This window comes from Physeter macrocephalus, chromosome 21 (genome assembly GCF_002837175.3).
Source record: "Physeter macrocephalus isolate SW-GA chromosome 21, ASM283717v5, whole genome shotgun sequence".
Lineage (NCBI taxonomy): Eukaryota > Metazoa > Chordata > Mammalia > Artiodactyla > Physeteridae > Physeter > Physeter macrocephalus.
In genome coordinates, this window is record NC_041234.1 from 22,235,326 (window position 1) to 22,262,995 (window position 27,670).

General features: G+C 47.2%; 1 long non-coding RNA gene across 2 annotated transcripts in view; it reads left to right on the forward strand.

Moving 5' to 3' along the window:
- LOC114484703 (uncharacterized) overlaps nt 1-27,670 on the forward strand; it is a 204,181-nt gene that overhangs the window by 118,252 nt on the left and 58,259 nt on the right. For both annotated transcript variants that reach the window (XR_008616420.1, XR_003677891.2), the window contains exon 5: nt 1,195-1,381. This is a non-coding gene — a long non-coding RNA (uncharacterized lncRNA). The remainder of the gene's footprint in view (nt 1-1,194; nt 1,382-27,670) is intronic.

Here is a 27,670-nt window from a genome sequence, read left to right on the forward strand (position 1 = left end):
CTCCAAAATATATAAACAGCTCATGCAGCTCAATATTAAAAAAACAAACAACCCAATCCAAAAATGGGCAGAAGACCTAAATAGACATTTCTCCAAAGAAGACATACAGATGGCCAAGGGGCACATGAAAAGCTGCTCAACATCACTAATGATTAGAGAAATGCAAATCAAAACTACAATGAGGTATCACCTCACAACAGTCAGAATGGCCATCATCAGCAAATCTGCAAACAACAAATGCTGGAGAGGGTGTGGAGAAAAGGGAACCCTCTTGCACTGTTGGTGGGAATGTAAATTGATACAGCCACTATGGAGAACAGTATGGAGGTTCCTTACAAAACTAAAAGTAAAACTACCATATGACCCAGCAATCCCACTATTGGGCATATACCCAGAGAACACCATAATTCAGAAAGACACATGCACCCCAATGTTCATTGCAGTGCTGTTTACAATAACCAGGTTATGGCAGTAACCTAAATCCCCATTGACAGACGAATGGATAAAAAAGACGTGGTACATATATACAATGGAATATTACTCAGCCATAAATAGGAACGAAATTGGGTCATTTGTAGAGACGTGGATAGACCTAGAGACTGTCATACAGACTGAAGTAAGTCAGAAAGAGGAAAACAGGTATCATATATTAACGCAGATATGTGGAATCCAGAAAAATGGTACAGATGAACTGGTTTGCAGGACAGAAATAGAGACACAGATGTAGAGAACAAACATATGGACACCAAGGGGGGAAAGCAGTGGGGGTGGTGGTGGTGGTGGTGTGATGAATTGGGAGATTGGGATTGACATGTATACACTAACATGTATAAAATAGATAACTAATAAGAACCTGCTGTATAAAAAAATAAATTAAATTTAAAAAAAGATGCAGTGGCCCCTGTTATTATGACTGCTGCTCCAGGGATACCCCCATTTACCCCCTCCCCCCACATACTCACATACACACACACTCACATACACCATGATCTGGGTCTTCAAAGTGATCTCTATAGTAAAAAGGAACCTGTCCTCAGATGGGGCCATCATTGAATATGGAAGCTGTTGTCAGGAAGCCACATAGATCTGGGTGTTCTCTGGTTCTGGCCCCCTAGGTCCTTAAGGACCCTACTGAGGGGCCAGCCCAAATGACCAAGACAAGCATTAACTGAGCCTTTAAAATTGTTTTAACAGATGTTGTCGCTACCCTACCTGTATTCCTTCAACACTTATTGCAGTCCTTGCCAACAACGTCATTTTGCAAGCACCCAAAACTCTCCACCTGATGGAATCACTTCGCTGAAGCATGGGCAGGCCAGAAGTGCTAAGGGGTTAATGCCTCCAGGAATGGCGCTCAGCCAATGATGGGTGGAGTTGAAGGGTGAGTACCTAGCTTCCTCATTCCTCCAGTGGGCTCATTGTGAGCATGAATTCTATACCCTCTCTCAGGTGTCCAGCAGGACTGAGTCTCAGTTGTCTACAGTGGTAGCCTGACCATCTTTGTCCGTTTCCTTCCCTTCCCTGTCACATTTCTCCACTCCTCTACCGGTGTTTCCTGGGATATTTTCCTTGGATATTTCCCTAATGAACTCCTTGTACCCAAATCCTTCTCTTGGGGTCTGCTTCTGGGTTCAACAACCTGAGACAGTTGTCTATTTCTGGTTCCACTGATTTCGATTGCTTATGGCATGTCAGGCACTGTTCTCCGCATTTGACTACTATCATCTCAGTTTTGCAGATGAGGAAACCAAGGCTCAGTGAAATCAAATAACCTCCCTGAACTCTCACAACTAGAAAGCAGCAGAGACAGGATGTGAACAACATGGTCAGACTCCAGGACCCAAACGATTGATCGTTGAGCTCTAATTGCATTATATGTGGCCAGAAGGCCCAGGCTTAGCTTGGGCTTAGAGTCAAATAGAAGAGGAGTACAGGGTTTTAGGAATCAGGTTTGAAACCCCCATCTACCATTTTCTACTTGTCTGACCCTCCGTGCTCTTCCTTGTACATTGACAATAATAATAGCAACTACCTTCCGGAGTTGTTGGGGGAAATTAAATGACATGATACATTCACTGTGCTTTGCACCGTGCCAGGCACGTGGGACGTGTCCTGCTCCTGTGTTAGTCGGCTTACCCATTCCCTCCTCCTCTCCATCAGGCCCCTTCCCTGGGCTGTCAGGAGGACGGGTAATGGCGGAGGAGAACGCAGCCTCAAAAGCCTGTTGTTGCCAGCAAGGATCTGGCTAATTTATTTCAAAAGGTTTTGCTTCTATGAAGTTTAATAGAGTTGATGAGTATTAAAGGAATCATTTAATCTTCATTTGAATGTGAGCGGTAAGTGTGTTTTGGAGATTATATTCATTCCCCAGTGACTCTGAGTACTTTCCCATTCCAAAGCTGATTTTCATCCATCAGAGCAAAGGGTTTTCAGGTCTGTGGATGTGTCTGAATGAAAAGCAGGAGTTCCAAACAGAGGGTGCTGCTTAGCCTCGTCTCAAGCAAGATGGCAGAGTTGCCTTCTGGGTGTAGGGACACATGTGACCCCTGCCTGACCCATCTATTCCTGTCTGAAGCTGCTTCCCAACATGTCCAAGGCTTCGAGGCTCTCTAAGCAGGCTTCAGAAGCACAGGATGTAGAGACTGGTCCTCCTCGCCTTGACAGCCTGCTGTCTCTTCCACTTTATTGCACCTAATGGAAGGTCAGCCACATCCGCTAAAGGTGAAGAGGCTAAGATCCATCTGGGGAGGCATTTCACCAAATGAATTTTAACAGCTTGGAATCAGGTTAAACTTGTATAGAAGGAAAGAAAGGGAGCCTTACTTGTTATCAAATGTGTAATAGGACATTTTTCCATCCTGTAAGCACTTGGGATGTGCATGTTACTTCGAGAGTAGGAGGAGTTTGTACTCCCTGCCAGGAGCAATTCAGTCTTTTTTTTTTTTTTTTTTTTTTTGCGGTACACGGGCCTCTCGCTGTTGTGGCCTCTCCCGTGCGGAGCACAGGCTCCGGACGCGCAGGCGCAGTGGCCGTGGCTCACGGGCCCAGCCGCTCCGCGGCACGTGGGTTCTTCCCGGACCGGGGCACGAACCCGCGTCCTCTGCATCGGCAGGTGGACTCTCAACCACCGCGCCACCAGGGAAGCCCCAAAGCAATTCAGTCTTTAGCTAAGCCCAGTAGCGTCTGAGGAAGGGCTTGGAGTTTAGGGTTTCTCCTGTGGGCTAGCAAAACATTCCCGAATCAGGGCAGAGCACTGATGGGGTAGTTATATAATACGTATGCGATGAGTGCAGTGGTGGGGTGTAAGGGGCAGTTGATCAAGGGGGAACATGGCCAAGGGCTTCCAAGGATGTCTAATGGGCCTCATGCCTTCCTGCTTCCCACACTGGGTCTCTCATCCTCCCAGGCACCCTCTGAACTGTGCCTCAGACACACCTGAGCCTTGTTTTTTCGAAAGGGAACACATAATTGGAGAGGTTAAAACACTGAACAAATTCCATTCCCAAGAACCCGCGTCCTCTGCATCGGCAGGTGGACTCTCAACCACCGCGCCACCAGGGAAGCCCCAAAGCAATTCAGTCTTTAGCTAAGCCCAGTAGCGTCTGAGGAAGGGCTTGGAGTTTAGGGTTTCTCCTGTGGGCTAGCAAAACATTCCCGAATCAGGGCAGAGCACTGATGGGGTAGTTATATAATACGTATGCGATGAGTGCAGTGGTGGGGTGTAAGGGGCAGTTGATCAAGGGGGAACATGGCCAAGGGCTTCCAAGGATGTCTAATGGGCCTCATGCCTTCCTGCTTCCCACACTGGGTCTCTCATCCTCCCAGGCACCCTCTGAACTGTGCCTCAGACACACCTGAGCCTTGTTTTTTCGAAAGGGAACACATAATTGGAGAGGTTAAAACACTGAACAAATTCCATTCCCAACTGGGATTCGAACCCAAACCTTTCTGTGACCAAACCTGTGTACTTTCTCAGACATCATGCCACCTGTTGCCCAGGAGTAGGAAGGTTAGCTGAATTCAAGGTTAGCTTCAGCACTCATGTGGCCTTGACCAAATCACTTACTCTGTTAGACACCCAGTTCCATCTGTAAAATGGGAATGATAGTGCTGACTTATATACACGATAAGATTGTCATGAGGAGCAAATACATGTGAAAGTGCTTGAAAGGCAGTTAAATGCTCTTCAAATATAACGCATTGTCATTTATTAAGGATGGTGATAAGGAGGACAACAATAATGGTAAGCACTGGACCACCAGAGACACCCAAAAGGAGAATACTTTACCTTGGGGCATGCAAGAGCATGCGGCTGTTTGTGGAGAAAGCCATGGGATGTGGTTTTTGGAAGGCTGCTGCTAATCAAGTAGAAAGATGGAGCTAGATGCCAGGGAATCAAAGGCAGCATAGGGTAGGAGGAAATGCATCCGTGTTCAAGTATTCTGGTGGTGAACTCAGACCAAGAAGCAAGAAATAGGGCAAGAGCTGAGGGGTCAGCTGGGTCAGAGGCCAGCAAAGCAGCAAAGGAGGGGGCAGGGGAGCAGCCGGATGGGATGCAGGCCCTGAGCAGCGGTGAGATCTGACTGTCTCTGTTAGCTGTCAGTTTCAGGTCATATTTTTGAACGGCAAGTGAGCAGCCTTATGCCAAAACCATCTGGGCCTGTTCTGGGACAAGCCCCCAGCTGCAAAAGTACATGGAGGTGGAGTCTTACAATATTTATGGACTTCAGATGCATGCTCTCTGGAGCTCCGGGGGGGTGAAAGCACACTCCAGATGCATAAAGGCTGAGTATCCGTGTGTGAAACACCACAGGAGGCTCTGGCTAAGACAGTTGTTCCCAGCTGAGCCTGGGTGGCTGCAGATGGAGATGAGGAGTCCAGAGCCTCAGGCCAGGCACACTTCGGGGCAGGCAGGCTCTGGGGTGAGTCCTCATGTTGCTTTTGGCTGAAGTACCACAGGGCGACCCTGACTCAAGGGCTTGCTTTCTCGTGGCCACGTTAGCGTTCTCCTGTGGGAGCATGCGAATAGCCGTCTGTTGGCTCTTTCTCCCCTGTTAAAAGCTGAACTCCTCAGGGGGACAGAAATAGGTTACACTTGTTTGCAAAGGTGCTAGAACTCAATCCAGCGCTTCATCGGTGTTTATTAAACAAAAGGTGGCTTGTTCTTGGCGGCTGGAGTGGCTGCAGTGCCTTTGGCCCTGGACCTTGGTCTCAAGCCCTTTGGCAGAGAGGTTTTTACAAAGGAGTGACTGTAAGAAAATATAAAAGAGCACAGTCTGCTGAAGGTGAAAGGGTAAAGAACAGGAACTTTTGTCTTTTGGGGGCCAGGAGGAACCACCTGGGGTTTCTCAGGTGTGAGTTTAATCTGCCCATGACTCGGATAAGGTGTCTGTTCTCCAGATACATTATCTGTCACCTTTCCACAGCTGAGAGAGTAGCAGGGACCCTGCAGAGGCTGTGAAGGCAACGTCAGGAGAGCAGAAATCAGGCATTTGGTGATTTAAGACAAGTTCGGCTTCTGGTAGGTAAAACGGAGATGAAAGTAGGGCACTGGGGCGGCTGGTTCACCGTGAGAGAGGTTCCTCCTTACCTCAGGAAAGGGGAGAACAGTCTAGGTGCTGCTTCTCAGTGAGGACTGAGGCATGGGAGGGTCCTGGCAAGTGTGAGAACAGCCTTTTCCCACGAACTTGAGATATTTGGACCTCTCAATAGCAGGCCTCGTCTAAAATGAGGAGTGGAGGACCCAAAGCAGCAAGGGGTACTTTGAAGTCTCGACCCTGAGACTATTTTCCTGCCACCACAGAACCAAACAGTGCTGACCTCAGGGGGCCCTCAAGAGTCATGGAGCTCAATGTCTGTATCTAACCAACCTGGAGAGTGGGGAGCAGAGACCCCAGTTCTCAGCTTCTGTATTCCAGGCCATCTTTCCACTGCTCCCTTGTGCCTGCTCTACTTGGCAGGGTCTTTATGAGGATAAACATAGCAAACTGAACAGCTGCCATGATTTTGATGTGTAATGACCTTACTAGCTGTGGTTTCAATGTGTAACAACCTTATTCGTTGAATTTGTCCAGTGGCGGTAACTTTGAGAAACTCTTTTTTTTTTTAAGGATGTTTGCAGATGTAATTATTGTTTTATTTATTTAAATATTATTTAAATAATATTATTTAATTATTTAAATAATAAGACCCTGTGTTGGGTCTTCGTTTCTGTGCGAGGGCTTCCTCTAGTTGCGGCGAGCGGGGCCCACTCTTCATCGCAGTACGCGGGCCTCTCACTGTCGCGGCCTCTCTTGTTGCGGAGCACAGGCTCCAGACGCGCAGACTCAGTAGTTGTGGCTCACGGGCCTGGTTGCTGCGTGGCATGTGGGATCTTCCCAGACCAGGGCTTGAACCCGTGTCCCCTGCATTGGCACGCGGACTCTCAACCACTGCGCCACCAGGGAAGCCCTGAGAAACTCTTGACGATGTTCTGCTGCTCAAGTCTACAGATCTGTGCACGGTTCTCCCTCCCAGGGTCTATTGCTCAGCTGCAGAGTATGGAGTATGGAGCATCCTTCTAGGGAATACCTTTCTGCCAGAGTTGATTTCTAGTGCTTCTAAGTGAAGAAACCTAACTGATATTCCCATTCATTCATTCATCCAGTAATCATTTATTTAGCACCACCATCTGTCAGGAACAGATGTCATTACAGGTAAAGCATGGCACCTGCCTTCAAGGACCTTAGAATCTAATGGGAAAGAGATACAAGTAAGAAGAGAGGCCGTACGTGTGTACCAGGGAAGCACAGGAGGTGCAAGCAGCTGAGACTTGATGGAGTCAGGGAAGGCTTCCAGAGGAGTGGAGGCTTGAGTTAAGTTCTGATGGGCGGGCAGAGGTGGCCCAAGCAGAGAAAAGGGGGAAAGATGTATCCCCGTTAGTCAGGAAAGCATTGTGCAAAGGCCCGAAGGTGTGTGGCAGCAGGGCACATCGGAGGCGCCGCTGGCAGCTTAGCTGGGACCTAGACAGACATGCAAATGCTGCAGGAGGGGCCGCGAGAGAGGTTGGCAGGCAGGCAGCGGACCAGGATGTCTACTGGTGATTAGCCAAAGAGACTGAACGTTGGCCCGGAGGAGTCACTGAAAAAAAAAAACAGTTTGAACCAGAGGATGCTTTGGTCATGCTTGTGTGTGAGAAGGGTCACCCCAGCCTCAACTGCAGACTGATTTAGGAGAGGCCTTGGTGGAAGAAGGGAGACCAGTCATTCAGGGGGCAAGGATGGGAGTCTGAACCAAGCTGCTTGTCATGGGAATTGGAGTGCTAAGGTTGAGACCAAGGAGAGAGCCATTTGGAAAGCAGACTATTTAGAATATACTCATCTAGATAGGCAGAGGAGAACAAAGAAAAAGGCAGAAGATGGAGTCACGCTGGGCTCTTTCTTCTCTTTCACCTCCTATAGCTAATCTAATCGTGTCTTTCTTCTGGTGAAACTCTTTCTGTGACTTACCTTAGCTTTCAGGAAAAAGTTCAAATTCTTAGGTTAATCAAATAAAGATTTTTCTAATCTGGTCCCTGATAACCTTTATGTTAGCAGGAGGGGGGACAGAGTTTGCTTGCTTGATTCCCCATATTGTGCTTAAATGTATAAACCTACAGAAAAGCTGAAAGGATAGGACATGAATACCTCTATATGCTTCCTCTAGATGCACCAGTTGTTAACACTTTGCTGCACCTGCTTTATCTCTCCCTGTATCTGTCTCTCGTTTTCAATGTATGCACATTCACACACCGAAACATTTTTTAACTGGACCATTTGTGAATTGCAGACATCACAATATCTCACATCTAGATACATCAGGGAGTATCTCCTAAGAGTAAGGACATTCTCCTCCAAGACTGCAATACTCAATAAATTTAACATCAATCTGATAATATTATCTAATATACAATCCACTTTTACATTTCCCCAGCTGTCCCCAAATATGTGCTTAATAGCTTTTAAAAACATCTAGAACTCAAGGATCATGAATTGCATGTGGTAATCATGTCCCTTTAGTCTCCTTTAATTTACAACAGTCTCCTCTGCCTTTTTCTGTTTTTTCATGACATGACCTTTTCTGAGAGTCCAGGCCAGTTGCCTTGTTGAACGAGTTGCAATCTGAGTGTGGCTGATTGTTTCCTCATGATCAGATTCATTATGTATTTTGGGTAAGAATTCTACATGGGTGATCTTATATCTTTCCTGCTGTGTCACATCAGGGACACATAATAGCTGTTTGTCCGGTTATTAATGATGCTAAGTTTCATCTCTCCACAAAAGAGCCACCTTCCCCCCTTTGTAATTAATCAGTAATTTGGGGTGTGATATTATGTGTAAATATCTTGTTCTGAACAACGTTTCACCCGTTATCATCTATTAATGGTCCTTGCTTGAATCGGTTACTCTGTTGTTGGTTACAAAATATTGATTTCCTAAATCTATCATACCTTATACATATATTAGCTGTTCATCTGTAAAGAAGAACTTTCCTTCTCCACTTCTCCCTCCATCCCCTCACCACTTTGTAAAAGTACTGCCGTGGACTCCTGGATGCCTTTAAATTTCTATATGTATATGGGTGTATATAGGTGTATATAGGTATATATAGGTATACATATATATATATAAAACTCTCATCATTCTTTCTGATGTTCCAATTGTTCCAAATCTAGCCAGTGGGAGCTTCTTTAAGCCAATTATTGTGTCCTTTGCATATCTCCAGTAGCCTTGGAGCATGTCTTTGCTTTCTGACATAATATTATTTTCCAGCAGCATTTGGTACTCTCCTAAAGGGCAGAGTTTTGGGGGGGAAGATGATGAATTATTTTTGTACATGCTGTATTTGAATTTGGCATACCTCTATGATATCTAGTGTCTGGTAGGCAATTGTGTGCACATGTACACACATAAACACACACACACGCACGCTCCTATATATATCTTCAGTTTTGTCTTCAGTGTGTTTGAATGGTGGTCTTTTCTCTTGACAGTCTAGGTAGCCCCTCGCAGCTGTGCTGCAACTCTGGAAGGGGAACATGTATCGGTGGTGGACTGCTGACTGTCTGTGCCATAGGGAGTAATCGGTTTGCCAATCAGTACTCTCTAAGAATGATGTGAGCAAGATAATCCATTGGGAGGGAGGAGAAATGATTAGAGCCTCATATTTAGATTTTTTCAAAATTCAACTTTCACATTTTATTACATATAAGTTTTAAAACACACAGAGTAAATAAATACAATAATGCATGCATGTTACCCTATAAATAAAAAATTATACATACAGAGGAGTCTATGCCCAATTCTTAAAATAATAGCATGGACGAAAATATTTGGAGGGTCTTGGTATAATTGTAGTTGAAGGTGTGGATTGAAAGAAGTCATCTGGAGGTGTTTATAGAAGAAGAAGAGCAGAGGGTCTAGAATGGAAGCACAGGGAAGCCTCAACCTTTAGGACATGAGAAAAGTACTAGAGTAGGCCCCTAGAAAGGAGACAAGCCAACCAAGAAGTGGGAGGAAAACCTGGGTGGGTGATGTCACCAAAACCTACAAAATGGTGGAAGTGCCACCAGTCCCAAATACTGGAGAGAGGCCCAGGAAGAGAGGCCAGAAGTGTACCTACTTGATTTGGCAATATGGAGACCATCATACTGCCGATTGATTGCAGTGTAGAAAGTAGGGGCAACTTAAAAACTGTGTCTGTGAAGGGCAGGAGAGCCATCAGACAGATAGAGTATATGGAACCAGCTAGCATGATAGTCATATTAGCTGCTGTAACAAATAGCCCCTAGCTGTGAAGTGGGGATGATGATATAAAATGGTGTGGACTTTTGAGAGACCTGTGAAATAGTCTAAAGGCCTCGAGAGAAAGGGGCTGCAGAAATCTGACTTGACGTGGCTAAAGGCAGAAAGTAGCACAAATACACTTTGGGGGCATGGGTTTTGACATCACAGTTCCAGGCACAGAGTATGTCCTCAATCCGTATTTGCTGAATAACAGTGACCTTCAACTCTGCTCCACCATGGCTGGGCCCAGTGTGAGGTGTTCCAATGTTATGTCTTACATGGCCTAGACTGGCCTGGGAAAAACCTGGGATGGACTCTGTTCGGTCTTTAGCACAGCCTGTCTTCCATCTGGGGTCTTCTCCTGTCCTGTTGAAGTGTCACGCCCATTCCAGGGCACACGGTCCTGTTCTGTGCCCCACAGTCCTGAGCAGAACCTTTCACTCTGGACCTCTTCTTACATTTCCTCCATCAGCATCAGCTGCTCTTGGGAGCCTTGTTCTCTGCCAGATGATAATAGGAAAAGAATCTGTGCTAACGTGTGTTTGCTCATGTGCTCGTGGGAAGTGAGCTTTGGCCATGCCTCAGGTGAGAATTCAGAGAAAGAGCCCAGGTGGACCAGTCAAAGAGGCTTCGGTTCTCATCTGGACCCTGCCACTTCCTGCATGGAAGGCCTGGAGCAGGTGCTTAAGTCTGCCAGGCCCAGTTTTCTCACCCATAAAATGGGGATGATGATGGTAATAATATCTAGCCTGTAGGTTACAAGGTTACTTATGAGAAGTAAATGAAGTAATCCTGAAAAAGCTCTAGCTTGTCCTAGTAAACATGTTAATAAATTCATTCATCCACTAAATAGGTATTAAGCCTGTTTGGGGGCCAGGCATTGTTTCAGGCACTGGATAGATGACAGTGGAAGAAAAAACAAAAAGAACAAATACAATCCTTGCCCTCAGGGAGCTCGCATTCTAGTGAGGGAGGGGAAAAGTAAACAAATAAATGTATAATAGAAAGCCAGATATTAATAAGTTCTGAGAAGGAAAGGAAAAGAAAAGAGGGTGGGGCCCAGGGAATGGTGGGAGTGTGAACTGGGAAAGGTACAAGGAAGACCTCCCTGAGGGCCTGAAGGTGAGTAGAGGCTTACCTGAAGTGAGCCTGTGAGCTACATGCCAATGGGGTTGGGAGCATTCCAGGCACAGGGGACAGCAAGTGTGAGGGTGCTCAGGCAGGAGCACCCAGGAGGGCACCAAGAGCACGCCTGTGCGTGGTAGGGGTAAAAGGAGATGTGACCAGATGGGTAAGGAGCAGCCAGGCCTTTTGAGTCTTGTAAGCCACTGTCAGAACTTTTGATACCATTTTATTCTAAAGATGTTAGAAACCACTGGAGGGTGAGAACAGAGAAAGATGACATGTCTTCAATGACCTTTTTGATGGCTGTGTGGAGAGCAGGTGGCAGGGCAAGAAGGGAGTAGAATTCCTATTAGGAGGCTCTCCGAGGGGTCAGGTAGGAGATGGAGCTGGCGTGGACCAGGGTGGGAAGAGCAGGCCTGGTGAGAAGGGGTCAGATTCGGGACATGTTTCGAAGTTAGAGCTGACGGCATGTGCTGATGAGTTGAGAGGAGAATCAAAGAGCAGAATCAAGGATGACGCTGAGGCTTTTGGCCTGAGCAACTAGGTAAATGGTAGTACCATTTGAAAAAATATTAGGTATTATCATCATCAGCAGCAGCAGTAGCATCTTGACACTGAATCCTATTTCATGACTACCTGGAACACTGCCTTGATAAGATAAGGGTTCCAAGGCTGTGATCCGGGTTAGCAGAAAAGCGAATGTTGACTTGTGAGCTCTTTCTGCCATCTTATATACTAAATAGTTAAGAACTTGGGTCTCTACATCAGTGGATCTCCAAGTGTGGTCCATGGACCTGTGGCATCAGCATCACCTGGGAACTTGATGGAAATGGAAATTCTTGGATCCCACCCCTGACATATTGAATCAGAAACTCCGGAACTGGGCCTGGACCCGTGTAACTCAGACTGGGACTCAAACCTGGATGAAACGCAGATTGGGACTTGAACCCATGGTCTTTCAACTGAGATCACACACCTGGTCTCAGGTTCTTGATGTCTTATTGCAGAAAGAATTCAGTGAGAGACAAAGTGATAGGTAAGAAGTGGATTTATTTAGAGAGAAACACACTCCACAGACAGAGTGTGGGCCATCTCCGAAGGCGAGAGTGGCCCCAGGGTATGGGGTTGTCAGTTTTTATAGGAGTGGGCAATTTCATAGGCTAATGATGGGAGGAGTATTCTAGCTATTTTGGGGAAGGGGTGGGGATTTCCAGAAATTGGGCCACCACTTTTTGACCTTTATGGTTGGCCTTGGAACTGTCATGGCGCCTGTGGGTGTGTCATTTAGCTTGCTGATGTGTTAATAGTGAGCGTATACTGAGGCTCAAGGTCTAGTGGAAGTTGACTCGTCCGCCATCTTGGACCTATTTGGTTCTAATCAGTTTGTGTTGTGTCATTCTTTTAAAGGTTGTGCCCTGCACCCTTCCCTCCTGTTTCAGGCCCAGTGCTCTTTTAACCAGCCTTCCAGGTGATTCTGATGTGAGATACCTTAGGTCAGTGTGAGAACCACTGACCTGAGGTATTTTTGTGATCTCTTTGCTGTTGGGTACTATGAGAAAGCTGCAGTGTTCCCCAGGAGTGGATCATCATTCCTCTGTATCCCCAGAAGGTCTGTGTGACAAGAGACCTCTGCTTAAAAGGAGAAGAAAGGAAAGAGAGTGAGGGGAGAACCTAGGATCCAAACAAAAGGGATTGTCTGGGGGTGTTTGGGCCCTTGGAAATGGGTCTAAGGGCTGAGTTGAAGAATCAGCCAGAGTAGAGCTAGAATTCCTTTACTTGATAAACATGGCTTGTTTGTACTTGTGTGTGTTTTCCTTTTTATGCCCTTAGAATTTTAGATTTTATTTTTCAAATTCATAATCTTCTCAGCAGTCTGCACAGTTAAAAGGAAAGGCCTTTTCTTCCCACCAGGGACAGAGTTTTCAAGAGAGCCACCCGCGAGACTGGCTGCTGAAGTCATGGCGGCTGTGTGGGAGCTGGAGGGCCCCAAGGGGAAGGTAGAACCTAAGGTAGAGGTCCCTCCACCACCCCACAACCTATTCTAAAGATGTTTCTTCTACACAGTTGACTGACCTCAAACCTTAGAGGGATTGAGGCTTTATTTTTATAAAGAAGGCCTCTTCTCCTCGCGCCAAATAAATAACAAACAAAAAAGGAGCCTCTTTCAAAGAAGGTGCTAAAGGTGGGAATTTTCAGGCCTGCCAGGCGATGCTTCTGGTGCGGCTCGCCTGCTTCCCCTCACTCCACTTGGCAGTTGGTGAAGCAGCCTCCACGTCCTGGGGGTGACGTGGACCCTGTGATCCCTCAGCTTCCCTGGCAGGCAGCTGCAGGACTTCTGATTGGCTGACCCGTTAGTTCCAGTTCCTTAGAGCCATCACAGGATGCTTGCACACACGTGGGCCCCAAGGTGCCAAGGAACACCCGGGGCAGCACGAGGTCTCCACTGTCTCTTCAACCGGAGTTGAGTCAGTGTCAAGGAAAACAACCTCCCAGGCTAAAGCTGCAGATGCGCATTGCTGTGGGCTGGCTTGCCCTCTGCACTCTGGCCAGGGTCTCTGCAACTGGCTTGGTGGCCTTGAAAGGCCCCCTGCTTCTCTTTAAGACTTTCTCCCTCTTCCACCTTCGAGGTTGGCCACGTGCCATGGGCCCTGCTTGTATCACGGTCCCTTTCCATTTCTCAGCCTACCTGGCTTCTCAGCAGCATTTGGCACTGATGACCACTCTCCACTTTGAAAATGACGTTCCTCCTTGGCATCTGTGACCTCCAGTGCACTTCCGACCTCGCTGGCTGCTAGCAGGCTCCTCCCCACCCCCAAACGTTTCTTAAGGGCTGATCTTCAGGATTCTGTCCTGGGCCCTCTTTTCTTGTCTGTGGTGCTCTCATCCATTTCTGGAATTTCAACCACTATCTGCCTACATTCTCATGTGTCCCAGTCTTCACCCTCCAGTCCAGACCTCTCTCCTGAGTTTCGGACCCTCTGTCCACCTGGAGTCCCATGGCCGTCTCAAATGCAGCGTGTTGAAAATGTGCTCAGCCCCTGCCCTGGAGACCTGTTCCTGGCCTTTGTCCCTGAGAGCCGTGAATTGCTCCACCGTCCCTCCAGCCCTCAAGCCTGACACCTGCTCGCTGTCCTCACCTGCGCCCTCTGCCTCCCTCCCCCGTGCCATTGACTCACCAAGTCTGTCGAGTCCACCTACAAAATGTCTCCAGTTCCATGACCTCTGCCCACTCCCCTTCTCATCCTCTCAGCCCGACTCTGCACAGACCCTCTCTTGCCTCCAGGTGTGATATCATTCCATGTGTGACTTCCTTTCTCGGCCACGCTTGGGTCTTCTCTGCCTCGCCACCATCCCCCTTTGTTGGCTAATACCTCAGCTCAGGTGACATATGTCCTCTGGGCAGCAAGACTGGGGCAGGCACCCTGTTCTCTCCCTACTACTCCTGCCCATTTATTTGTCTGTGTCCCACTCCAGCCCTAAATGTTGAGTCTATCTTAGTCACAGTTGTCCCTGCACTCAGCAGGGTGTCTGGCACATAGGGACACAGAATAAACAAGACAGAGATGCTACTTCCCAGCGGACCTTTAAACCAGATCTGGGACTGGTCTGGGGCTTAGAGCCACATGGGTTCACCCGGAGACCCTCTGGGTGTGGGGTCGGTGGCAGTTCTTTATCTCGATTGGCATCAGTACAGGAAGGAAAGAAGACCCAGCAGGAACTCCAGGTACACCTGCACGCCCCCTTCCTCTGGGCAGCTGACCCTTATGGGCCGGCGGGCTATACATCAACTCCCATTACTGAGCATATTGTAAATGAACGTGCATTGATGAGAAATGGTCTTATTTGGCTCAGTAATGTTCAGCTCATGAGCGAAGTGAGAACATGGCACCTGTTTCCAAGCCATTGTCTGTGGTGCCTGGAACCCCCTTCTTTCATCAAGTCCCTTAGTCAGCAGGTCTCAAAACCCTAATATGACATTTGTCACACTGGTTTGTAATTGTATCTTTACATCTCTGACCTTGGGAGCTTGCCAGGGACCAGACTTTACTCCTCTCTCAGGTCTCGGCTGGTGGCATGGAGGCTGGCGCAGACTAGAGGAATAGCCCAGGTATATACCGTTTTGTTAAGGGATAGAAGCCAGGAGCGGTAGTGATGCCAGATGCTGCCAGAGCCCCATTCCCATTCCACGAGGTTTGTCCTGCCCTCTCTCGGCATCATTCAGAGGAAAGATTCCACAAGCTCCTTTCAGGGGTGCTGGCGCCACTAGTTAGGTAACAACAGGTCATGATGCAATGTTACTGGGTCTCTGAAACAAGGAGGAAGCCATGCGAGAGGAGACGGGGTAGACGCCCCTGGACCAGGGCCAGAGCTTTCAGAACCTGTGCTTCAGAGCGTCTGTCTGGGTGGTGTTGGCCTCTGTGAGTTTCACAAATCTGTGTGTCCTGTCAGGAAAGGAATTCAAATGCTGGGCCTTCCACCCTCTTCACAGTATTGGGGACGATGTAAAACCGGACCCAAAGGATTGGCCTTTCGCTTTGCCAGAAGGTCACTGCATAAGTTTTGGGAATTCAGGGAGGAAACTATTCCCAAACATGCCCCACCCACCGAGCCACAGTTCCTTTAGCCAGGGCTGAAGCCTTTCTTGCCCCTAAAAGAAATGAGGTGTCTTAGGCTGGGTTTCCTGGGAAAGACACTCGGAGTCAGAGATTGGTGTACGGGAAGTTTATCAGGGGTGCCCTGGGGAGCAACACCTATTAGGAGGGAGGGAAGTGAGACGAGGCAGAGGCAGAAGTCATAATGTGATGCTGTTGCTACAGAGTCCTCAGCTCATCCCTCCAGAGCTCCAGAGCTGGGCGTGTCTTGCAAAATTGTCCCAAATTGAGGGAAAGGGGCTGAACCTTTGTACCGCCTCCCCTTCCCACCCCGGAAGGAGGTGTGACTTTGGACAGAGAGGCTACCGTCAGCTGAGAGTGGTTCCCAGAGTGGGACTCAGCAGCTGACCGTCCCAGTGGCTAGCGGCTGGTGGGCCTATGAGGAGGGGTCCGGACATTATAGCACCCACCCACGTGAGGCTAAAAATGCAAATCTACCTGAGAAAAACAACAAACTGTTTTCAATGGATACCAAGGACTCTGATACCGGAGCCTCTTTTGGATAAAGTTTGGAAGAGGGTTGTCGAAGTGGATTTGAGGTTGAGATGAACAGGACCAGGGTCGGGGTAGAGGAGAAGAGGATGTGGTGAGGGACAAGGAAGGGGGTTCTGGATTCCTGTGGCTTCCTTTCTGCGGAGTTCTGCTCCAAGTGCCTCGCTAAAAATTCCCGAGGACCCAGAGTTTCACCTGGCCCTCAGAGAGACCTTGGGCAGAAGGTAATCTCTCGGCTTCAGCACTCCCACTTGGCAAACAAGGACTGGTGATGGCAATCTAATCTGGGGGCTTCAGTGTTTAGGAGAAAAGAGGAAAAATACGCATGTATGTTTGCTGCGAGGGACACACAGGTAAAAATCAGCTCTTTGTTAATTTGAAATAAGATAGAAATTATCTGATTCATAGAGACTCAGAGGCGGAAGGGGTCATTCAACCCACTCATCTCACAGATGAGGAAACAGGCTCAGGGGGCAGGAGCAACTTGCCCAAGATCACCCAGCTTGTTGTTAGTGTCAAAATCAAAAAGAAGCCCAAGGTCCCTGACTTGTGGCTCAGTGCTCATTCATAACACCCAACTTCTATGATCTTTACTAGGCTGCCTGCCTTCTTAAAAGCAGCCCCAAAGTCCGGCAGAATCTGAATTTTCTAAGCCGGTTTTGTCGAAGGCGGCCCTCTCTCTTGGAAGCTCGTATTCTTTGCAGAGGTCTATGGCTGCTACTCCTGCCAGCAGAAGGCCAGCCAGCCAGCCAGAGAGGCCTTGGAGACATTTGCATTTGGGTGAAAGGGGCTGATGGTCTTGGACTCACAGCTGAAGGTTTTCTGGGGTGGAAATTAAAGTGGCAGCAGGAAGCAGAATGCGACCTAATTAGCAGTTTGGTCTCTGAGGCTGACCTCCTTTCGGGAAAGCTGGCACTCAGAGGGGCATAAAGCAGCTGTCGCCTCTTCCCTGCCTGGCCAGGTGGGCTTAGAGCAGTGCTAGCCCAGCCGTCACCTCACGCCAGTTGCCCTCCTGGAAAGAAGTCTCACCTCATCACCCCCACCACCCAGAGCTCTCCATCTAGGGCTCCAAGGGGTTGTGCAAACAGGCAGCACTCCCAGTTTGAAACCCTTGAAAAGGAGGGAAGGAAGAGAGAGAAGACAAAAGCCTTTCCCGTCTCTGGGGTGGAGGGAGGAGGCTGAGGACTGGACTGGAGCCCAGGAGGCTGAGCTGGGGGTGGGGGTGGGGGTGCAGGGCATGGGGAGCGGAGGGCTGCACAGGGGACAGTAGATGCGTTCACCAGCGTCTCGCACCTGTTGTCGTCTGCTGTGACCACACGTGCAGACGACCCCAGGAGCTCCAGCTAAACAGGCGAGGAGTGTAATTAATCCATTGTTTAGCATTATTGAAGCTCACTGCTGTGCGGATCCTTCCTGGCAGTTCTCCCAGACGGGGGGAGGTTCAGCAGCCGGAAGGGAGTCGGAAGGATTGAGATGTCAGGTCTGAGGAGGGAGGCTCATAGCTGGGGGTGAGGGGAGGACAGTGCCCAGCTCCCCTCCCTGTTACCCTGTTACAGGGGCGCTTCCCACTGCTAGGCAACAGTCTATGTGTTTGGCGCCTGCTGAGAAAGCACGCTTTCCACCTTGGTCCCCAGGGGCTGGCTGAGCTGTGGGCGCAGTGTGGATGAGGTCTGTCCAGAGATCGGAGTTGCTTCCTACTGCCTGGCTTCTCATTTGCTGTGGGGTCAGTGGCTTTCCCTTGGCATAAATGGCCCAGCATCAGCCGTGACAGGATCTTAGCGGCCTCCCCAGGAGTAAGAGCCAACACTTTGACAGCTCTTACTAAATGCCAGGCACTGTTCTAAGCCTTGGACATGTATCATCTCACTGAATCTTCACAACAACCCTACAAGATAGGTGTCCTCATCATCCCCATTTTACAGATGGGGTTAGGGAGGGAGGCACAGAGAGGCTCAGTAACTTACCGAAAGTGGCACAGCTAATAAGAAGGAGAAGTGGGATTCAAATACAGAGCCTGTGCACCCAGCCTCTGCATGTACAGCCTTTTCCTGGGGTCGTGGTTCTTGGCTCACACGCCTGGCACCAGGGGAGCAGGAAGAATTGTTCTTGGTATCTCAGTCTCCACATCGACCTGCCAGGGCACATTTCCATTTCTGCCCTATGGATTCAGGTCATCCATAGAGGGGCCTGGGCGTCTGAATTTTTAACAAGTACGCGGCATGCCTTCTAGGATCTGGTCTGCTTGAGAGATCCTGGAGATAAGGGGGTACTTCAGCTCAGTGGTTCTCAAACTTCGATGTGAAGAACAAACACACACCATGGAGGTTATTAACACTACTAATTCCTGACCCCTCAAGCCCCCAGATTTCTGTTTTAGACCTACTGGTTGGGTTTTGTCTCCCTTGCTTTAGTGGATAAAATATACCTGGTAAATATACATACCTCGGGGCTCCGTGCCAGTGCGTGCGGCCAGGAGGGCCAGAGCGGCCTGTCCATCCTGATCGAGCAGCACGGGGCTGAGGCAGCCCCGCAGGGCTCACCAAGTCTCAGGGGCAGAGGGAGGGCTGGGTGAGGGATCAGGGAGAGCTCCAGCAACCTCCGCTTCTTAACTGGATGCTTATTGGATTGCCAGGGCTGGGCCTGCTGGCTCCTTACTTAACAGAATGGAGCCACCCTGGTCCAGACAGCTAGGCAGGCTTTTTGCTTCACTGGACCCGCGTGGACTGTGGACGGTGCTTGTCTCTCTCTCCCAATTCCAACGCACCGGGAGGAGAAAGCACACTCCTGGAACTTGACAGCGTCAAAGAATAAAACAAAAGACCGCTGGAGCTTAAAAATATACATTTGCAAACCTGAGTCGGTCTTAAAAATATACATTTGCAAACCTGAGTCTATTCACTTGCCAGGCAAGGCAGCACAGGCCAATGAGTGGTTCTCTGAGTTAAGCGCTAGAAGGGGAAATCCTCGGTGGTTATGCTAATTAAGGTTCCAAAAGTAGCCCTTGGGATAGGACACTGTTGGTTAAAGCTCTGGACACAGTTGGTTAAAACAAGTCCCCTCGTTCCTTGATTGGGAAAGGGTCTTCAGGTGGGTCCAGTGAGGGGCTGGCATCGTACAGCATTCAGTTTTGATACCTCACAGGCAAGTGTGGCTATCAATGGAAAATTGTCCTTTTATAACTTGTTGGGATTGTGGCTGCCATAGGCCTGCAATGACCCAAATCTGTTCCCTGAGGTCACTTTGAGCCCCTTCAGGGCTGGGCCGTCTACCAGCAGCCCATGGGAAGAAGAAAGGGCAGCTGCTCACAGGTCACCAAATGGCCCAGGTTGGGGATCCTTCCCTAGCCAGGCAGAGCAAAGTAGGCAAGGTGTCCAGGGGGGCAAAGTTTAAAGAGGCACGGACTCTCAAGGTTGTGCAAGTGCAGAGTCGACCCTTCAGAGTAAGTACCTCCTTAAATTTTGTGCTGGCCTCAGCCTAGTCCCACTGCTTTCCAAGCTGTAAGAGAGGACGTTTTCAGTGTGTTGGTCTCCATAGAAAACATTCTTGCTGGATGAACGATGGTTTCAGTCCCTCCAGATACGTGTTATTTCTAGTTGCTCTTGTTTCCCCCATGGTAGAAATGGATAGTGTGTGTTTCCTGGGACCAGGAATGGAGAGTGGGGAAGAATGAATCTCAGGGCATGTCAGCTTTGGCTCTGGATCTCCCTAGTTCCATGGATTTTAGTCTTAGGGCACAGGCCGTCTGTCCCACTACAGTCCCTTACTCGGGGTTCTCTCGTGTTCCCTCAGGCCAGAGACATTTTTTTCAGGAGCTATTTATTTGAAGTTTCAGGTCACCTGGAAATTACTCCTATCAGATCAGATTCATGGGATTCTTTTCTCCTGGCCATTCATAAAACAGCACCAGCAGAATAAGTGTAGGGAAAGAGTTTTCCTGATTCCAGTTTCCTCCTACAATTTCTAGAAAAGCCCTTGAGTTCAATCCCAGGTACACTGATTTGCAAAGAAACAGGGACCTCTGGGGGCTTTGGCAGGCAAGCAAATCATGCATGCCCCGGACTCAGGGCTGGAGTGGGCCTCGACAGTTCTGAGCAGAAAAAACTCTGTTCTATTTGTCACGGTCCATCATGAAGGCATGCTATAGTCTAGGACAGCCCTGGCTTCAGTGGTTAAGCGTCCCCAACATGTTGAGCCAAGGCTGACTCACGATAGCATCTTCACCCCTGGAAGAAACAGTCCTTTCTGTGTAATGGAAATTGTCCATTAGTAGACCTCATTTTGTGGCCATTTTCAGCTGTTCCCTCTTGTTCCATCCTTCAGAGACACAGAGGGCAGCCAAGTGCCAACTGCTCAGTCACCTCCTTCATTTGGGGCATTGGAAAAACACATAGGCAAGTGCAGGGTTAATGTGCGAGCCTCACTTCAATTCATCCATGCAGGGATCTCAGGAAGTTTTGCTGCTGAATTTCTTCCTGAACATCAACGACGCATAATGAAGTCAGTTCAGGATGGGCTTTAAGCCCAAATTCACTTGCTTTGGGATTCGTCACTCAGGCTCCTATATTAAATTCACCTTGGGGTCTATGGTAAATTTTATGAAATGTTACTTTCGTCTTTACGGCCAGCATAAACATTTATGATACATCCTGTGATATATGTTTCTAGGAAGTAAGGAAATGCTGTTGTGGAAAGATAGGATTCCCAACTGGTTTGAAATATAGACGAATAGCATGTTTTAGAAAGGGGCCGGGACTTTAATGGAAAAAAAGTAGTTATCAGATATTTTTTTCTTGTCTTTCTCTGCCTTCTCTTCTGGCACCAGTTAAAGGAACATTTCTCAGCCCTTCTCCCCATGCACACAAAAGATGATACCTGATATGAAATGCTGTCAAATCCTGCTTCATTAAAGCCCACAAAAGCTAATGCACAGAGCTCCCCTCGCACTGCCCTAAAATGGGAACAAAGAGGCAGAATAATGTCAAAATAGAACACAAAGGAAAAGAGTTTGTCCTCTGGGCCTGGGAGATGAAAGATAGGAGAAATCATCTGTGAATGCTGGGCTGGGCCAGAGTTTCTAGGGCTCATTTCAGAGATGATGGGGGATTGTCAGACTGGGCAGCCTGTGTAAACATAGCAAGAAGGCAGTGAGGGCCCTGCAAGAAGAGGCCAGGCAGTGCTCCTGTTATCAATTCAGCCACAGGCAACAAGAAGGAGTATCGACCTCACAACGGGGACAGATGAACAATTGGGGCATCCAGACTGCCACTCCCTTGCCGTGCAGTAGAATATCCCCTAGATGAGGAATGAGGTCTGGGGATCTGAGCTGGGTTGGGGGACCCAGGAAACCAATGATTTTGAGGGGTGTGCTGGGTTCTTGAAGGGAGGTGACTGTAAGAAAAAGCAAGTCATAAAAAAAAGCTCTCTCACTGCTGGTGGCATCATCAACCATGAAGACCAAGATACTTGGCTTTGTGGTGTATTAACAAAGTTCAGTAGATCACTGACAGGGTGAATGTATTCCACCAGGTCAGAATATGGCCCCTGGAGAGGTAAGAGGGCAAATTCAGGGTAACCTAGTGGACACTACCAGCTAGGATTTGAAATTGAGCACCATGGGATGCAGTTATGTGATACTGTCAGTAAAAGCAGTGACAGAACATAGCCCAGACCCTTCCCACCATCCACACCACCTCTTCACTTAGACTCCTGGCTTCCCCTCCTTCCTCCTTCACTATTCCACCATCCACAACTAAAGCCAGTTCCTGCGGTGCTGTCTCTGGGCCCTGTAAGGAGAGAAGCAGTGAGGGCTGGACAGCCACTGGGGTCATAGCCTCTTTGGTTGGCAAGCGAGACCATGTCTTACTTGGGTTACCCAAAGCAGAGCCTGAAACAAGTCTGTGAGAACAGGTAGTTTGTTTGGGAAGTGATTCCAAAGAGCAGGAGTGTGGGAGTGGGGAGTGTGAGCCAGGGATGGAGAGAAAGCCAATATAAAGGCACATTATCAGGGGCCAGTTCTGCCAGGACGTCTTAAAAAAGCATCTGGGTTACCTCTAAAAAATGTTCAACTAAAACATGGGAAGCAGGAACATTAATTCACTGCCTCCCATCTGCCATTGGTTGAGGGCTGCCCCTGTGTGTGTGTTGACATTTCTGAACTTCTGAGCTGGAAATGCAGTGTCCTGAGCCTCCTAAGTGCCTTGGGGCAGAGAGCAAAGGCGTGGTGCTCACTCCTGGTGAGACACGTGAACCTAAGCTCACAGAGAACTGTCCACCCCAGTCACTGCTGGAATCAGAGCTGTGACCACTAGAATGTGTGACCGGGTGCCAGATGCATCTACTACGGGATGTAAGACTGCTGAGGGGTGAGAGAACAAGGAGATAATGTACGACCACGTGGGAGCACCCAAGTGAAGGGATCTTGGACAAAAGTCTTCTCAGAAAATACGCTGATCTGGGATGATTCAAGCTGACAGAAGTAAGGAGGCTTAAAAGAAGAGTTGGAGATGGTGACTGGGAGTTGGGTGGGGGATACTGTCAGAGAAAAGTGCAGAAGTCCTTCTGGACACCCAGCATCCTGTGCATTAGGATGCACTTGAGCCCTGACCCTGCAGAGTCCTCAGCATGAACTCATAGAGGAGGTGAGACCATACTATAATGAGATTTTCTGGTTCTAACCGTAATCAACCTCTGTGGGTAGGGACCAGGATGGCCTATGTAGTATTGATTTCAGAGCTACAGCAGGGTCATGCCTTTGTGAGGGTATTTCAAAAACTTGGAGTACAAGGGATGGGGTGTTGGGAAACAGAGAAGGCTTGAGCTGGAATCTTGATGAGACTTTTGGAGCTGTTTGCCCTATGAAGCCAGAGCCTAGACGTTGTCCCTCCTAACTGCAGCAAAGCACCTTGGGAGCAAGTCAAGGGTCTCTGAGGCACTGCAAACCCAAACTTGTAAATAGAAAGGAAACCTCCACTCCATCTCCATTGGGATGTGAATGAGAATGCTGATGAGTTCTGTGGGCTGTTGTTGACTATTAGGGATCCAGACTTAATGTGAGAATAAACTCTAGAGAAGGAGGAGCAGAGAGATGGATAGAACCTCCATGTGGCTGACAGGGTCTTGGTGCTCTGGCTGGGTGTCAGGCCTGTGCCTCGCCTCTGTGGTGGGAGAGCCGAGTTCAGGACACTGGTCCACCAGAGACCTCCTGGCTTCACGTAATATGAAACGGCAAACGCTCTCCCAGAGATCTCCATCTCAACGCTAAGACCCAGCTCCACTCAACGACCAGCAAGCTACACTGCTGGACACCCTATGCCAAACAACTAGCAAGACGGGAACACAGCCCCACCCATTAGCAGAGAGGCTGCCTAAAATCATAATAAGTTCACCGACATCCCAAAACACACCACTGGACACAGCCCTGACCACCAGAAAGACAAGATCCAGCCTCATCCACCAGAACACAGGCACCAGTCTGCTCCACCAGGAAGCCTACACAACCCACTGGACCAACTTCAAAACATAGGACAATATCAATAACTTAAGATGTTTTTATGAGACTTCTGGTTTAAATATGTTTATTTACACAGTTTTTATTTCAGAAAATTGCATAGTTTGGGGGCAAGTAGAGAATCGAGTCCTGATTTTTAATTTAAGCATTCCTTACGTGAGTATAAATGGAAAGTAGACTAGGAAGAAAAATCCTAAACCAGGATTAAAGAGTATTGTGTCCTAAAGGGAAATGCATCACTAAATCGAAATATAGGAAGCAGCTACCAAAGTCACATAATTTTCATAGATAGTATTGAAACATAATAAGATTAATTTCAAAAACTCTTACATTCCAAAAAAATTTAGATCAGCGACACTTATGGCACATAAAAGAGATTGTTATCAAGGTCCACAATTAAAGACAGTAATGGTATGCCAGCCATAGCCACAGCTCCTTTGCTTCCGAAAGCTGAGTGTTATACATGGAGGGAGAGATGCACAAAGGTGGTATTGCATAGTGATGAAGAGCAAGCGCCAGGAGCCAATGTCAGGTATGAGCCTTTCTTGCTCTATGACCTTGATCAAACTTCTTAACCTCTCTGTGCCTTAGTTTTCTCCTTTGTCAACTGAGCATAACAATAGCGCCTACCTCAATGGTGGTAACAGTTAATTGGTCACCATATGTAACACACTTACAAGAGTGCTTATTACATAATAGGTATTTTTTAAATGTAAGTTATTGTTATAGTTATTATTATTATTAATTATTATTATGTCTGAGGCAGGGGAGAAACACTTAAGAAAGGAAGGATATCGACTGTAATGGGTTGAATTGTGTTCCCTAAAAATTCATATTAAAGTCCTAACCCCCATAGCTCAGAATGTGACAACAAAAGAGAAGGAAAGGGCTTCCCTGGTGGCGCAGTGGTTGGGAATCTGCCTGCCAATGCAGGGGACACGGGTTCGAGCCCTGGTCTGGGAAGATCCCACATGCCGCGGAGCAACTAAGCCCGTGAGCCACAACTACTGAGCCTGCGTGTCTGGAGCCTGTGCTCCGCAACAAGAGAGGCCACGATGGCGAGAGGCCCGCGTACCGCAATGAAGAGTGGCCCCCGCTCTCCGCAACTGGAGAAAGGCCTCGCACAGCAACAAAGAGCCAACACAGCCAAAAATAAATAAATAAATTTATAAAAAGAAAAGAGAGAGAAGGAAAAGACCTACAATAACAAACCCAAAACAATTAAGAAAATGGTAATAGGAACATACATATCGATAACTACCTTAAATGTAAATGGATTAAATGCTCCAACCAAGAGACATAGACTGGCTGAATGGATCCAAAAACAAAACCCGTATATATGCTGTCTACAAGAGACCCACTTCAGACCTACGGACACATACTGAAAGTGAGGGGATGGAAAAAGATATTCCATAAAAATGGAAATCAGAAGAAAGCTGGAGTATCAATCCTCGTATCAGGCAAAATAGACTTTAAAATAAAGACTATTACAGGAGACAAAGAAGGACATTACATAATGATCAAGGGATCAATCCAAGAAGAAGATATAACAGTTGTGAATATTTATGCACCCAACATAGGAGCACCTCAATACATAAGGCAGATGCTAACAGCCATAAAAGGGGAAATCGACAGTAACATGTTAATAGTAGGGAACTTTAACACCAACTTTCACCAATGGCCAAATCATCCAAAGTGAAAATAAATAAGGAAACACAAGCTTTAAATGATACATTAAACAAGATGGACTTAACTGATATTTATAGGACATTCCATCGAAAAACAACAGAATACACTTTCTTCTCAAGTGCTCAAGGAACATACGCCAGGATAGATCATATCTTGGGTCACAAATCAAGCCTTGGTAAATTTAAGAAAATTGAAATTGTATCAAGTATCTTTTCCAACCACAATGCTATGAGAGTAGATATCAATCACAGGAAAAAATCTGTAAGAAATACAAATACATGGAGGCTAAACAATACACTACTAAATAACCAAGAGATCACTGAAGAAATCAAAGAGGAAATTTAAAAATACCTGGAAACAAATGACAATGAAAACATGATGACCCAAAACCTATGGGATGCAGCAAAAGCAGTTTGAAGATGGAAGTTTATAGCAATAGAATCATACTTCAAAAAACAAGAAACATCTCAAATAAACAAGCTAACCTTTCACCTAAAGCAATTAGAGAAAAAAGAACAAAACCCCCTCAAAGTTAGCAGAAGGAAAGAAATCATAAAGATCAGATCAGAAGTAAATGAAAAAGAAATGAAGGAAAAAATAGCAAAGATCAATAAAACGAAAAGCTGGTTCTTTGAGAAGATAAACAAAATTGATAAACCATTAGCCAGACTCATCAAGAAGAAAACGGAGAAGACTCAATAAAAGGATCATGAGAGATTACTACAAGCAACTATATGCCAATAAAATCGACAACCTGGAAGAAATGGACAAATTCTTAGAAAAGCACAACCTATGAGACTGAACCAGGAAGAAATAGAAAATATAAACAGGGCTTCCCTGGTGGCGCAGCGGTTGAGAGTTCGCCTGCCGATGCAGGGGACACGGGTTCGTGCCCCAGCCTGGGTGGATCCCACATGCCGTGGAGTGGCTAGGGCCGTGAGCCATGGCCGCTGAGCCTGCGCGAAAAGCCATATGATCATCTCAATAGATGTAGAAAAATCTTTCAACAAAATTCAACACCCATTTATGATAAAAAGCCTCCCCCAGCCTGGGAGGATCCCACATGCCGTGGAGTGGCTAGGGCCGTGAGCCATGGCCGCTGAGCCTGCGCGTCCTGAGCCTGTGCTCCGCAAGAGTTCTGAAAACCTAGGGGTAGGACAGGAATAAAGACCCAGATGTAGAGAATGGACTTGAGGACACGGGGAGAAAAATCAACATTGTGAAAAGGACTCTACTACCCAAAACAGTCTACAGATTCAATGCAATCCGTATCAAACTACCAATGGCATTTTCCACAAAAGTAGAACAAAAAATTTCACAATTTGTAAGGAAACACAAAAGACCCCAAGTAGCCAAAGCAATCTTGAGAAAAAAAAAAAAAAAAACAGACCTGGAGGAATCAGGCTCCCAGACTTTTGACTTTACTACAAAGCTGCAGTAATCAAGACATTATGGTACTGGCACAACATCCTAAATATAGATCAGTGAAACAGGATAGAAAGCACAGAGATAAACCCACGCACATATGGTCACCTTATCTTTGATAAAGGAGGCAAGAATATACAGTGGAGAAAAGACAGCCTTTTCATTAAGTGGTGCTGGGAAAACTGGACAGCTACATGTAAAAGAATGAAATTAGAATCCTCCCTAACACCATACACAAAAATAAACTCAAAATGGATTAAAGACCTAAATGTAAGACTGGACACCATAAAACTCTTAGAGGAAAATACAGTCAGAACACTCTTTGACATAAATCAGAGCAAGATCTTTTTTGACCCACCTCCCAGAGTAATGGAAATAAAAACAAAAATAAACAAATGGGACCTGATGAAATTTAAAAGCTAAGGAAACCATAAACAAGACAAAAAGGCAACCCTCAGAATGGGAGAAAATATTTGCAAATGAAGCAACTGACAAAGGATTCATCCCCAAAATATACAGGCAGCTCATGCAGCTCAAACTCAAAAAAACAAACAACCCAATCCAAAAATGGGCAGAAGCCCTAAATAGACATTTCTCCAAAGAAGATACACAGATTGCCAACAAACACATGAAACAATGCTCAACATCACTAATGATTAGAGAAATGCAAATCAAAACCCCAATGAGGTATCACCTCACACCAGTCAGAATGGCCATCATCAAAAAATCTACAAAGAATACACACTGGAGAGGGTGTGGAGAAAATGGAACCCCCTTGCACTGGTGGTGGGAATGTAAATTGATACAGCCTCTATGGAGAACAGTATGGAGGTTCCTTAAAAAACTAAAAATAGAACTACCATACGACCCCACAATCCCACTACTGGGCATATACCCTGAGACAACCATAATTCAAAAAGAGTCATGTACCACAGTGTTCATTGCAGCTCTATTTACAATAGCCAGGACATGGAAGC